Raw genomic sequence first — 13,323 nt, 5'->3', positions numbered from 1 at the left:
AACTCACTGCCATAGAGTTGTTTTCAACACATAGTGATATCCATAGGGTTTCCAAGGGTGTAAATCTTTAAGGAAGCAAACTGCCTCGTATTCTTTTTTCCTGTGGAGTAGCGGGTGGGTATGAACCACTGACCTTTAGGTAAGTAGCCAAATGCCTTAACCACTACATCAGCAGAGCTCCTTTTGATCAGAAGCTTAGGATTTTGTAAATCTACTCTTCATGAAGTTAATTTTACTAACATGGACCTAATATGTTCACCTGGAGTTTGGCCCCTGGATCTGCTGAGGTTTTTGCAGGTTCAGAAACCTGAACATGAATCAATAACCCAGGAACCAAAAATGTCCTGACATTTGCATTAAACTGGCCTCTAGTCTTTCCACAGGGCCCAGAGTAGAAAAGTGCGTAGGGATGGGAATGAATGAGGCTGACAGCCATTCTGTGCCTGCTTCTTCTGGGAATTCAAGTTTTAACACGTGTTCTCTAATTTCACAACAAACCATTGTCATGTGTCCCCTGTGTGCCAGGCTCTGTGCTGGGCAGTGAGATTCAAGAAGAATAGTATAACATAGTTCTTGGCCTCAAGGAATTCAAAGTGATGCAAAAGCCACCAGCATGATGAACCAACTGGAGTACAATGTGGTGAGTCTCTCTCTCACACACACACACACAGAGATTGCCAGCTCTGTCCAGCAGCATCGGAGAAGGCTTCATGGATGGAGAGACAACATTTACCGAGTCTTAAGGAGCTCTGGTAGCATAGTGCCTAAGGCACTTGACTGCTCACCAGAAGGCTGGTGGTTCAAACCCACCAGCCACTCCTCGGAAGGAAGGTTGGGCAATCCTACTTCCATAGTGAACTGCCTCGGAAACCCAAGGAGGGGTCGCTATGAGTAGGGGCCGACTCGACGGCAAACAACAACAACAACAACAAGGATGCATAGGAGTGATAAGAATATCCTAGGAAGAAGGAGCGCAAGCACAGGCATGGAGGCATGAAAACAGGCTATCGGTTCAGCAGGCCTAAGCCTTCAGCTGAGTACCTCACTCCAGTTCGTATAGGAGCAGGTCTGTAGGTTCATTTTCAGGGACTGAGATTAAGAAAAGAAAGTAGAACTCCATTTACATTAAAGGGCCAGCTGAAATGCCTGCTTATTTTCCAAGTAGCTTTCCTTGATCATCCCAACCAGAAGTGATTTCTCTCTCCCCTGATTCCCATAGGCTACTCCCCGTATTATTAATTAACAGTGTAATAGTTGTAAGTGTGGACTCTGGGGCTAGGTTTACTAGCTTTGAGTCCTGGCTCTGCTGCTTAGTAGAAGTGATCTTAGGCAATTTATTTCTTTTCTATGTCATTCTTTCCTTTTCTGTAAAATGTGGATAATGGCAAACCCTACTTCATGAGTTAATACACATACAGTACTTAAGAAACTCCTTAGAATACAGTAAATGCCTTTGAAATGTCATTAATTATTGTTATTCTCAAAGATGCTATTAACCTATTTACTGAACATTTTCCAGTATTAAGCACAGCACTAGGTCCCTTATACACATTATTATAGGCCAGTTGTGAGGCATCCTGGTTTTGTGAGCACAGAAAATGGCACAATCTTGGACAACCTTAGAAAAGTCACTACTGCTTTCTTAATAGAAGGAACCTTCTTTCTTGCTTCAACCTTCTGCCCACTCACACCTAACTGACATGTAAGTTATATTTGAGCCTTGATCAACACAAACTGTCCAAAGAATACTAAGCAACCCCAGGATGCCAATGTCTCTCACATCAACAGACTATTGATTGTGGATCCCTCCTCATCTCACACATAAAAACACAGACCTACAACCCCAGATGCATAGCAAACTCTGGGGTCCTAAACTCTTGTCCTGTATCTAGCACCTTTCTCCATGATCTTGGGAAGTTCATAAACCCATCTCTTGCTACCTAGCTGGCATCCATGTCCAGAAACACCATCTGCTTCTAATCAAATCTAACCTATGCAACAAACTCAGCAGCTGGAGGAACACTTTTTTCTTTCCTACATTAGAAACGTTTGAAGAAGAACAAGAAATGCAGCCCCATGATGACAGTCATGGGACTGTAACCAAGCTCTCTATCAGGTTTTTCTTTGGGCCATCTCCCAGCCTCCACTGTGTTCACTTCACACAGTTGTTTCAAGCCCTGGAGCATGGTGCATCTATGACTAAGGAGCTTGTAGCCTATAAGAGGTTCCGTAGCTACAGAAAAATGCCAACTGTCCCTTGGTTTGACTTAGTTCTATCCAGGCCTGGATTGACTTCAAGTTTCAACAAGCCAAAGTTAGTATTAACCTGACTGCTGCTCTCAAGGGTCAGGTGAGTCTTTAACCCTGATGAGTTTGAACATTGTCACTCAAAGTTCAGGGTTCATTCTAACTTGTCTGGTTAGCTCAACCCAGATGAATGACTGGGCTGGCCAGCAGGGAAGAAAAGGGCCTAGAGTGCCCTCATCTCCTCCATCACAGGGAATTCAGGTATTCCATTCTGCTCATTTTGTTCCCTAAAATGCTGACTCATAACTGGTCAGAAATGGCCTGTCCTGTGGCCGTGTGAGATTAATTCATTTAAGTTCGAGGACTGAAGGCTAATATTAAAATGTGTCACCTTGCAAGGGAGGATGTTCCTTAACCCAGTGCAATTATCTGATTCCAAAGGGCCCTGAAATAGTAATATTTAATACTTGAGAATCTACTGTGTGTCACACACTTTTCTATCTAATGCCAGTGCACCTTGTAAATATTAACTCATCTATTTCTCATTGCTGTCCTATGTGGTAGATGATAGAAAACTGGGACACAGAGAAATTAAGTAATATGTAAATGAGTAAGTGGCTGCAAATTTAAACTTACACATTTTGCTGTAGGCTCTGCATTTTTAACCACCACATTGTACTATCTCCTGAGAGGAAAGGACGTGGTCCTGGATGGGAAATGACAGTGGAAGGTCTAAATCAGGGGACAGTGAACAAACAGGCCAAGTAACAAGACAGGTGACTGTGGGCATTGCCTAGAGGCTGATGATGGCATGGGGAAACTGCTGTGAAAAAGGAATGAAATTTGTGAAATCATTCTTAGAAGAACTACAACCAGAATGTTCCTTAGAAGGGAGGAGGGAGAGACTTCAGCTCCCTTATCTTTTAAAACTGATGCATCATTAGGAAAGAGAACAGGACGTCATGTTTAGCAAACTAGAAGGAAATCCTCAATGAGATGGATTGGCACAATGGCTACAACAATTGACTCAAACATACCAACGGTGGTGGAGATAGCACAGGACCAGTAATCATTTTGTTCTGTTATACATCAGGTTACCAAAAAGAGACTTGACAGCAACCAACAGATTAGGGTGGCTTTGAAAAGCATTTCTGAAGTACTACTGCCATCTAGTGGTAAGACCACAATAGTCCTAACCCTCCAAGCAAATGTAGCATGAAGCCTTGAGAGAAGGTGGTATGACAAATCAGTGTCAATGTTGCTATTTTTCACTCCTGCTCTGGTAGCATAGTGCCTAAGGCACTTGACTGCTAACCAGAAGGCTGGCAGTTCAAACCCATCAGCCACTCCTCAGAAGGAAGATGGGGCAATCTACTTCTGTAGTGCTACTGCCTCGGAAACCCAAGGAGGGGTCACTATGAGTCCAAGACGACTCGAGGGCACATAACAACAACAGATTCTAAAGGACAGGCAAGTCCCACTGTCATGATCATCAGAACAAAGCAATGAGTAGCCTACGATTCCCACATGTCACAGTGTGGTGGTAACAGTCTGCCTATCACTCTTTTGGACAAGTTACTTAACCTCACTTCTTAATCTGAAAAACAGGGAAAATACCTATTCATCTGGTTGCTCTGAGGATTAAAGTGAAATTGTGCACATAAAGTGTCCGACGTGTCTGAAACTTATCCACTGAATCAACTTCAACTCGTGGTGACCCCATGTGTGTCAGAGTAGAACTGTGCTCCATAGAGTTTCCAAACGCTGATTTTTCAGAAGTAGATTTCTAGGCCTTTCCTGAGAGGAGCCTGTGAGTAGACTTAAACCTCCAATCTTTCAGTTAACAGCTGAACACATTAACCTATTTGATCATGTTAGCTGTTGTTGTAATACTAAGAAGGCATAAAAGGAGCTGGGATAGGAGCAGAAAGGGAAGGACCTGGACACCTCAGAAATTAATTAGTGACTTTTAGTCAACCCCACAAGCTGGTTTTGAACTGTTTTTTTCCCCTTATTTACTTACGTTTGTGTTTCCCAGCCTTTTGCTTACATTACTAAATCATGTCTTTACTCAAAAATATTAGTGGTTCTCCTTGTCACTCACATTAATCTAGACTCCCCAGTCAGCTCTTCCAACTTCCCTGGCCTGGGTCCTCACTGCTTTCCTGCCCACCAGCTTCTAAGCTGTGGTTGTTCCTCTCCCAGCCCCACACCACCTGCCCAAACAAGTCCTTCCTTTTCCAACACTGGGGCTTTTGTAGTTCTTTCACCTGAAATCACCCACTCCCTTCCTCTAACCATCATTGGTGATGAAAGGATAACAAATAATTTGGAGTAAATAAGTAACCTGTTTATTCCAAAGTTTTTTTGTTTTGTTTTGTTTTAATGAAATGGCTTAATTTTGATGTAAATTTGCAAAAACAAAGAAAGTTCTTACCTTGCTCATTTAACTCCCAGTGGGTTATCATTCCTTGTTAAAAGATTAACTATTTACTCTTGAACCTCTTTTTTATACACAGAGGTGTGGTGTAGTGGCCTACTGTTTCCTACCACATCCAGCAGCGAGATAGGCTTCAAGTGGCTGCCCAAGATACATTTCCTGAGGACTGGAAGACTCTAGAATCAGGTTTGCTGCTGGGTATATTTTATGTGCTTGAAACTGGGTAAGGAAATCATGTACCAGGTAGGAAAAAAAATAGAGGCTAGCGACTGCCGTGAGGCATTTTAGAAGCTCCGACTTCACAAGGTGAGAGCCTTGGCAAAGAGGGCTCAAATAGAGACAATTAGAAAGGGACACTGAGGGGAATGGCAGTAAAAGGTTTGTTTCCGACTATAAGTTGCTTTTGTTGTTATGTGCCATCGAGTCGTCTCCAACTCATAGCAACCCCTCCTTGGGTTTCCGAGGCAGTATCACTACGGAAGTAGATTGCCCAACCTTCCTTCCAAGGAGTGGCTGGTGGGTTTGAACCACCAACCTTCTGGTTAGCAGTCAAGTGTCTTAGGCACTATGCCACCAGAGCTCCCTCAGACTATAAGTTGAGGGGGTTAATCTTGTGAAGTAAAGTCTTACAACCAGATGGTGGAATATATGGGTCCTTATGAGGGAAAACAGCTGAAACTATGTTCATTTAAAAGTCTTTGCAAAATCTAAAAAGTATGATCCTTTTCCTCAGGGATGTACTTTGACCACTGCTTCCTGGTCACAGGCAGAAGAAAACAGTGACTTGACTGCCACTTTTAAAGGAACAAAGCAATAAATATTTCTACAACAATGAGACTAGGGTAGTTTCTTGGGGGGTAAGCCTGTCTAGAAATAGGTACAAATTCCCTCCAGTGAAGAGCATCTTAAGATTGTGATTGGGATCAAGTTGAATCTATAAACCAGTTTGGGAAGAACTGCTATCTTAATAATATGGAGATTTCCAATCCATGACCATGGAGTATCTTTCTGTTTCTTAATTTCTCTCAGGTAATTTTGGTTAAATTTTTTCTTAATATTTTATGTGTCTTTTGTTACAGTTATTACTAGGTATTTACTGTTTTGATGTTATTACAAAAGGTATTTTTAATATTTCCGTTTTCCAATTTTGGTTTCCAATCCACACATACAGAGAGACGACTGATTTTTGTATATAGACCTAGTATCCTATAACATTACTGAATTCACTTATTCTGGTAGTTTGATTGGCACAGTGGCTGCAACAGTGGACTCAAACAAAGCAAGGACTGTGAGGTTGGTGCAGGACTGTGCAGTGTTTTGTTCTGTTGTTCATAGGGTCACTATGAGTCAGAAATGACTTGATTGCACATAACAATAAAGACAATAATACTTTGTAATGCCTTTGGATATATACATACATATATTTATAAACTATGAATAAAATCAATCTTACTTTATAATCCCAAGGGTTTATGCCTCTATAACCAAGCTTCAAAATACATGGAGCCAAAATAAAAATGCCAAAAGAAATAGACAAATACCCAAGTATGGTTAGATATGTAAATACCCTTCTACCAATAACTGATCTAACACAAACACAGAAAGTAGCAAAGATATAGTAGACTCAAAAAAACCAACAAACACAAATTAAATTGCCAATCACAGAACACTCCACCTAATAACAGAATACACATTTCTTTCAAATGCACACAAAACATTTACCAAGGTGAATGATATTTAAGGCAACAAAGCAAGATTCGACAAATTTTAAAAGGGTCAAATCTTACAAAATATGTTATCTGGCCACAATAGAACTAAATTAGAAATCAATAACAGAAAGATCTCTAGAAAATCCTTAAGTATTTGGAAATTAAATAAGGCACTGCTAAATAACCCATGGGTCAAATAAAAAATGAAAAGGAACGTTAACATTTTGAACTAAATAAAAATGAATACACAACATATCATAGTCCGTGAGACACTGCTAAGGAATACTTTTGAAATTTAAAACTCTACACATATATAATTAGAAAAATTAAGTCTCAAATCAATTACCTCTGCTTCCACATGAAGAAACTAGAAAAGGGCAAATTAAATCCAAAGTAAGCAGGAGAAAAAAAAAAATAAATAAAGATCAGAATGAAATCAATGAAATGGAAAACATTAGAGAAAAGCAATGAAGTAAAAAGCTGGTTCCTTGAGAAGATCCATAAAACTGATAAATTTCTAGTTACACAGATCAGAAAAAACAGAGAAGACAAGGATTACCAACAATGGGAATGAGATAGGTGACATCTCCAAAGAGCCTACAAATATTAAAGATGAACTTGCAAATGGCTATAAATTTGATAATTTACATGAAATGGACAAATTCTTTGAAAGACACAAACTACCAAGGCTCACTGAAAAGTTTATTACATCAATGTTGTTGCAGCACTTTTCACAATAGCCGAAAGGTGGAAACAACTTAAATATCCATCAACAAATGAATGGATAAGCAAAATATGGTATAGATACAAAATGGAATATTATACAGCCATAAAGAGAAATGAAGTTCTGCTGCATGCCACAACATGGATCAATCTTGAAAATATCATGCTGAGCAATGATGACAACAGGACAGATATTATATGGTCTTACTTATATGAAATAAGCAAAATATATAGAAAACAGAGATTTTTAGTGGTTACCAGGGGTGAGGGAGAAGAAAGGAGGAGTTTTCCTTAGGGGTAGTGGTAGTGGAGTAATTTGGAAAAGAATGGTTGCATAGCTTGAAGAATGTAATCAATGTCACTGAATTGTACAAGTAGAAATTGTTGGAATGGCATATGTTTTGTTATGTATATTTGCACCAAGATAAAATTTGGAGGAAAAAAAAAAAGTTCACTTCAAGAAAGAGTACCTTGTTTTTGTATGTTACTGAAGTTAAGCTAATATCAATACAAATCAACTTCTTATAAATGTAAAGCATTACATGTAAGCCCATGGTAACCACAAAGAAAATAAATTTTAAAATACACACAAAAGGAAAGGAAACAAAATGATTTAGTTTAAAAAAAAAGTATGCTATACACAAAAGAAGACAGCACTTAGGGAAAAGATGGGCAAAGAAAGTTAAGATAAACAAAAAATTAATAACAAAATGACAGAAGTAGGTCTCTTTTGGTAATCACCATGAAAGTAAATGGATTAAGTGCTCCAGTGAAACACCAGAGAGTGGCAGATTGGATTTTTTAAAAATTTTAAACACATGACACAATGAAAGGTAGTCCCTGACTTATAAGTAGGTTCTGTTCCAACAACTCTATCTTAAGTCCGTTCTAATATAACTGGACTACCCCATCCCTTTTATTTAGTTTTAATTAATTTTGCCTTTTGTTATCACTATCTTTATAAACCCAATCTTTACTCCTTTTGGGGGATTGGAAACATTACAAATAATGTAATTATTTGTAATGTACAACTTTCACTTCCTATTTCTTCAAATACGTGTACATTAACTAAGCCAAAAATGAAGGATGGTTGTAAGTGCAGTTTGTTACAACTCAGATACACCATAACTCAGGGGCCACTCATAAATGTTGTCTACAAAAAACACACCTTAGACCTAAAGATACAAATAGGCTGAAAGTGAAAGGATGGGGGGGGGGGGACTTTTCCATACAAATATCAGTCAACATAGAGCAGGTGTGGTTATTTTAATATGAAATAAAATAGACTTTAAGTAAAAATTTGCTGTAAGAGACAAAGAAGGACACTACTTAATGATTAAAGAGTCAATTTATCAAGAAAATATAACAATTATAAATATGTATATACCTAAACACAGAGCCCCAAAATATATAAAGCAAACACTGACAGAACTGAAGGCAAAGACAAGAGACAAATCTATAATAATAGTTGGAAACAATATAACACTTTCTATAATGGCTAGAATAACTAGAAAGAGGATCAGTAAGGAAATAGAAGAGTTGAATATCACTTTTAGCCAACTACCAGACAGAAATAGAACACTCCACCCAACAACAGCACAGTATACATTCTTCTCCAGTGCACATGGATCATTCTCCAGAATAGAGCATATGTTATTGACACACAAGTCTCAATAAATTTTAAGACTGAAATCATACAAAGTATCTTTTCATCACAATGAAATGAAACTAGAAATTAGTAACAGAAAGAAAACTGGAAAATATATAAATATGTGCCAATTAACCACCAAAAACAAAACCAAACTCACTGCCGTTGAGTCAGATCCAACTCATAGCAACCCTTCCTTGGGTTTCCAAGGAGGTATCACTATGAAAGTAGATTGCCCAGTCTTCCTTCCGAGGAGTGTCTGGCGGGTTTGAACCGCCAGCCTTCTGGTTAGCAGTCAAATGCCTTAGGCATTATGCCACCAGAGCTCCCCCAATTAAGTGACACATTATTAAACAATTAATGGATCAAAGAACAAATCAATAGAGAAATAAAAAATGCTTAGAGTAGAACAAAATCAAAAACACAGCATAGCAAAACCTATGGGATGCAGTGAAGGTAGTCCTCAGAGGGAAACTGATAGCAATAAATGCCTAAATTAGAAAAGGAGAAAGATCTCAAATCAATAGCCTAGCTCTACAATTTGAGGAACTAGAAAAAGAAGAGCAAACTACACCTAAAGCTACCAGAAGAAAGGAAATAACAAAGATCACAGAAGAAAGCAAAAGAATGTTCTGTAAACCAGGCTATAAGCAAACATCCTCAATCCCATACGGGATATCTATGGAAAATCTATAGATAACATCGTTCTTAATAGTGAACTTTTACCAGAGGGTCTGTGCTGTACAATAAAGCAAGAAGAATGGATAAAATTATGTTCTATGTGTTACAGAATAGAAAGGAAGAAATAAAACTGCCTTGTTAGCAGCTAATATATGTAGAAAGTCCGATGGAATCTACAAAAGAACAACTAGATCCAAGTGAATGTAGCATGGTTGAAGGATACAAAAATCAATTGTATTCTAAATACTACTCATAATCTGAAATTGAAATAACAGTAATACCATCTACAATAACATAAAAAATATAACATACTTCAGGATAAATAGATAAATAGATGTGAAAAACATGTGCACCAACACTACAAAAAAAATGCTGAGTTAAATAAGAGTAGAAATATACTTTTTTTTTTTTTGCCTGAAATCTTATATTGCTTCATCTATTTTTCTTGGTTTTATCTGTGTTTTCCTTGATCTCTTGAAGAATCCTATATATTAGCCTTTTGAGTTTCTTATCAGACAGTTCTATTACTATTTCTTCCTCTAGTAGGGTTTCTGGTTCCTTACTTTGGTCTCTTGCTGGGGCTATCTCGTCCTGCATCTTTTTGTGATTTGATGCCATCTGTTGTCTCTGAGGCATTAAGATGTTATTACATTTGTTTACTGTATGTTTGCTTGCAGTATCCTGATTTTTTGTTTTGTTTTATTTTGATATATCCAAGTAGGTGTGTGTTAGGGGAGGGGTGCTACTCTGGTCACAAGTCTGGCCACACTGAGCTCTCACCACCTGTCTCAGAGTGGGTAAGGCAGTAGCTGGGTGTGTGAACATAGGCCTGTGTTTGATGGTCTTTCCAGGTGGCTGAGGAAGTAGCTGGCCTTGCTGATAAGGTGATATGTCTGTCCAGCTGGTCACCTGGGGTTGGGTGCAGAGAGTGTTCTCACCAGTTTCTAGATTGGGTGTTATGTGTACACACTGCTGGTTGCAGGTTGCAGGTGTTCAGGGTAAGGGTGCCTGGGTCATTGGTCACTGAATAAGTAGTTCAGAAACTCTCACCTATGGCCCTGGGCAGGCATGGTTGTGTGGGGGTGGTCAGAGTGGGCACAAGTCTCCAGTTACATGGGGCAGGAGGTGCAGAAGGCAAGGGAGGAGGGATATCACCAATCCACCGATGCCTGAGAGGACGGTATGCCCCTGTCCTGTGGGGGAGGGTGTGCCAATAATCCTTGAATCCCTGGCACAGGTAGCTGGAGGGAGTAGGAAGCACAGGTAATCTGTAGGGCCCCCGTGCAGGTGGCTGTGCATTGAAGTGAGCACCACCAGTTCATGGGCTTCCAGCACCAGTAGCTGTGTGGAGCAGCAGGCATTGCCAATACATGGTGTGGGCAGCTAATCATAGGGATGGTAGCAGCCTGTCCTTAAAGCCCGTGTGCAGTTGGCTGGGTGCAAGAGATGATACCACTGGCCCCTGGACCCTCAGTGCCAGTGGCAAGGAGAGAAGCAGATGCCTCTGAATCGAAGGCCCTGGCTCAGGTGGCTGGGCTTAGGAACTGGTGCTGCCAGACTGTGGGCCCCTGGGGAAGTTTGGTGGGGAATGGAATAGGTGAGGTAAATGTACTTAACTTTTGCAGGGTCAGGGGCACTCCTGCCTGGCTCTGGACATGGGTCCAGAGTTGCTCCTGCTTATCTGTACCACGTGGTGGGGGCTAGGCGGAAACACTGCTTGCTTTGTCTCATTATGGCTGGGCTGTGCAGATTTGTCTGGCAGGGTGTTGGCAATCTGTAGTTTTCCACGTCCACTAGTTTGGTACAGTCTCTCCTTCTACTTGGCACTCAGTCCTGGTCTTTAGCCTTGCCTTTGATGCTCGGGGTTCCAAAGTTGTCATCTATATCCGATTCACTTTGTTTTCTAAAGTTAGCAGCCAACCTCTTAACTATTGTACCACCAGGGCTCTTTTCCATAAAGATCATTGTTGTTGTTATGTGCCGTAGAGTCAAAGCAACCCCTCATAGCAACCCCTCCTTGGGTTTCCAAGGCTATATCACTACGGAAGTAGATTGTCCAACCTTCCTTCTGAGGAGTGGCTGGTGGGTTTGAACCGCCAGCCTTCTGGTTAGCAGTCAAGTACCTTAGGCACTACACCACCAGAGCTCCCTCCATAAAGATTACAGCCTTGGAAATCCTGTGGGGCAGTTCTACTCTGCCCTACTGGGCCACTATGAGTCAGAATAGATTCTGTGGGTTTGGGTTTTTGTTTATTTGTTTCTGATAAGACTAAAAGTCAATATTGAAAAGAGTAGAGGTCACAGCCTACTCTGAACTTCTGGGTAGCTCCTGACTTCTGTCTCACACATTCCATCCTTTTCAAGCCGATAGAGAGGCAGGGCAGTAACCTTCACACAGGGCACCTTTCCCAGTGGTTTGGATTTCTCAGTTTGTCTAGCTCACTTTGGGTGGCTCTTCTCACCCTACAGAAAAGACTTGTTCTTGCCAAGTCTAAGAGGTTATTTTTATGATTTCGTTGAGGGAAGGGAGGGAGGCTGCATATTCCCATGATATTTTAAACCTCTAAGTTCCTCCACCATTATATTAACTGTGGTTGGTAACACACATTTTCTTCTTTTCTTAATGCTTAAGAGTCAGCTCACTGGAGTTAGACACATTACTAAATGTTCGAGTTGGGCAAAGTATTTTAACCTCCCTGAACTTTGGGCATCTCATCTATAAAATGGGCACGATAATATCTGTGTTTTGTGATTATTATAAGGATGAAAACATGAAGGCCCAGAAAGCATTTTACAGAGAACACAGCACAACATGAAGCACTGAATAAGTGGCTGCAATTTTATTGTCATCGTGGCATAATGGTTATGACACTGGGCTTCTAACCAAAAGGTCAGTAGTTCAAACTTACCAGCCATTCTGCAGGAGAAAGGTGAGGCAGTCTGCTTCCATAAAGATTTACAGCCTTGGAAACCCTATGGGGCATCTCTGCTCTGTCCTATAGGGTCGCTGTGAGTCAGAATCAACTCAATGGCAGTGGGTTTGGTTTGGGTTGTTTTTTTTTTTGGTTGGTATTACTATTAAGGAGTGGGAGCTTTGGTAGCATAGTGCCTAAGGCACTTGACTGCTAACCAGAAGGCTGGAGGTTCAAACCCACCAGCCACTCCTCAGAAGGAAGATGGGGCAATCTACTTCCGTAGTGACACTGCCTTGGAAACCCAAGGAGGGGTCGCTATGAGTCAGGTCCGACTCGATGGCACATAACAACAACAACAACAACAATAATATTAAGGAACAACCATACTTCCTCCAAAGACTTTGGACAATCAAATTATTCTACTGCTGAGAAGGATAAGAAAATCCTCAACTTTCAAAATGCAATCTGAGCACTTTGTTAAATGCCTCCCAGGATACCCTAAACTGTTTCCAACACCCTATGTTGTTGTTGTTGTTGTGTGCCGTCGAGTCAGCCCTGACTCATAGCGACCCCCTCCTTGGGTTTCCGAGGCAGTATCACTACGGAAGTAGGATTGCCCAACCTTCCTTCCGAGGAGTGGCTGGTGGGTTTGAACCGCCAGCTGTCTGGTTAGCAGTCAAGTGCCTTAGCCACTATGCTACCAGCGCTCCCCCAACACCCTATAGAAAACACCAATTTATAACATTGCTGTGCTCCGAAACTCTACTTGGAGGTCACTTGTTGGAAACTCAGAACATATTTTCCCATAGAAAGAATGCCATTAATACAGTGGTTGGATTCCTAGGGTGGCTGAAAATACCCACTTGATCCACAAAGCAGCAGAAAATTTGCATATTTGCTTGCAAATGACCATAAGGTAATATTGTACTGCTGGTCATTACAGTAAAAAAAAAAAAAAAA

The sequence above is a fragment of the Orycteropus afer genome, unplaced genomic scaffold (genome assembly GCF_000298275.1).
Source record: "Orycteropus afer afer isolate SDZICR_OR568_19922 unplaced genomic scaffold, OryAfe1.0 scaffold00010, whole genome shotgun sequence".
Classification (NCBI taxonomy): domain Eukaryota; kingdom Metazoa; phylum Chordata; class Mammalia; order Tubulidentata; family Orycteropodidae; genus Orycteropus; species Orycteropus afer.
The sequence above is the reverse complement of the archived record's forward strand: the minus strand, read 5'-3'. Positions refer to the sequence as shown.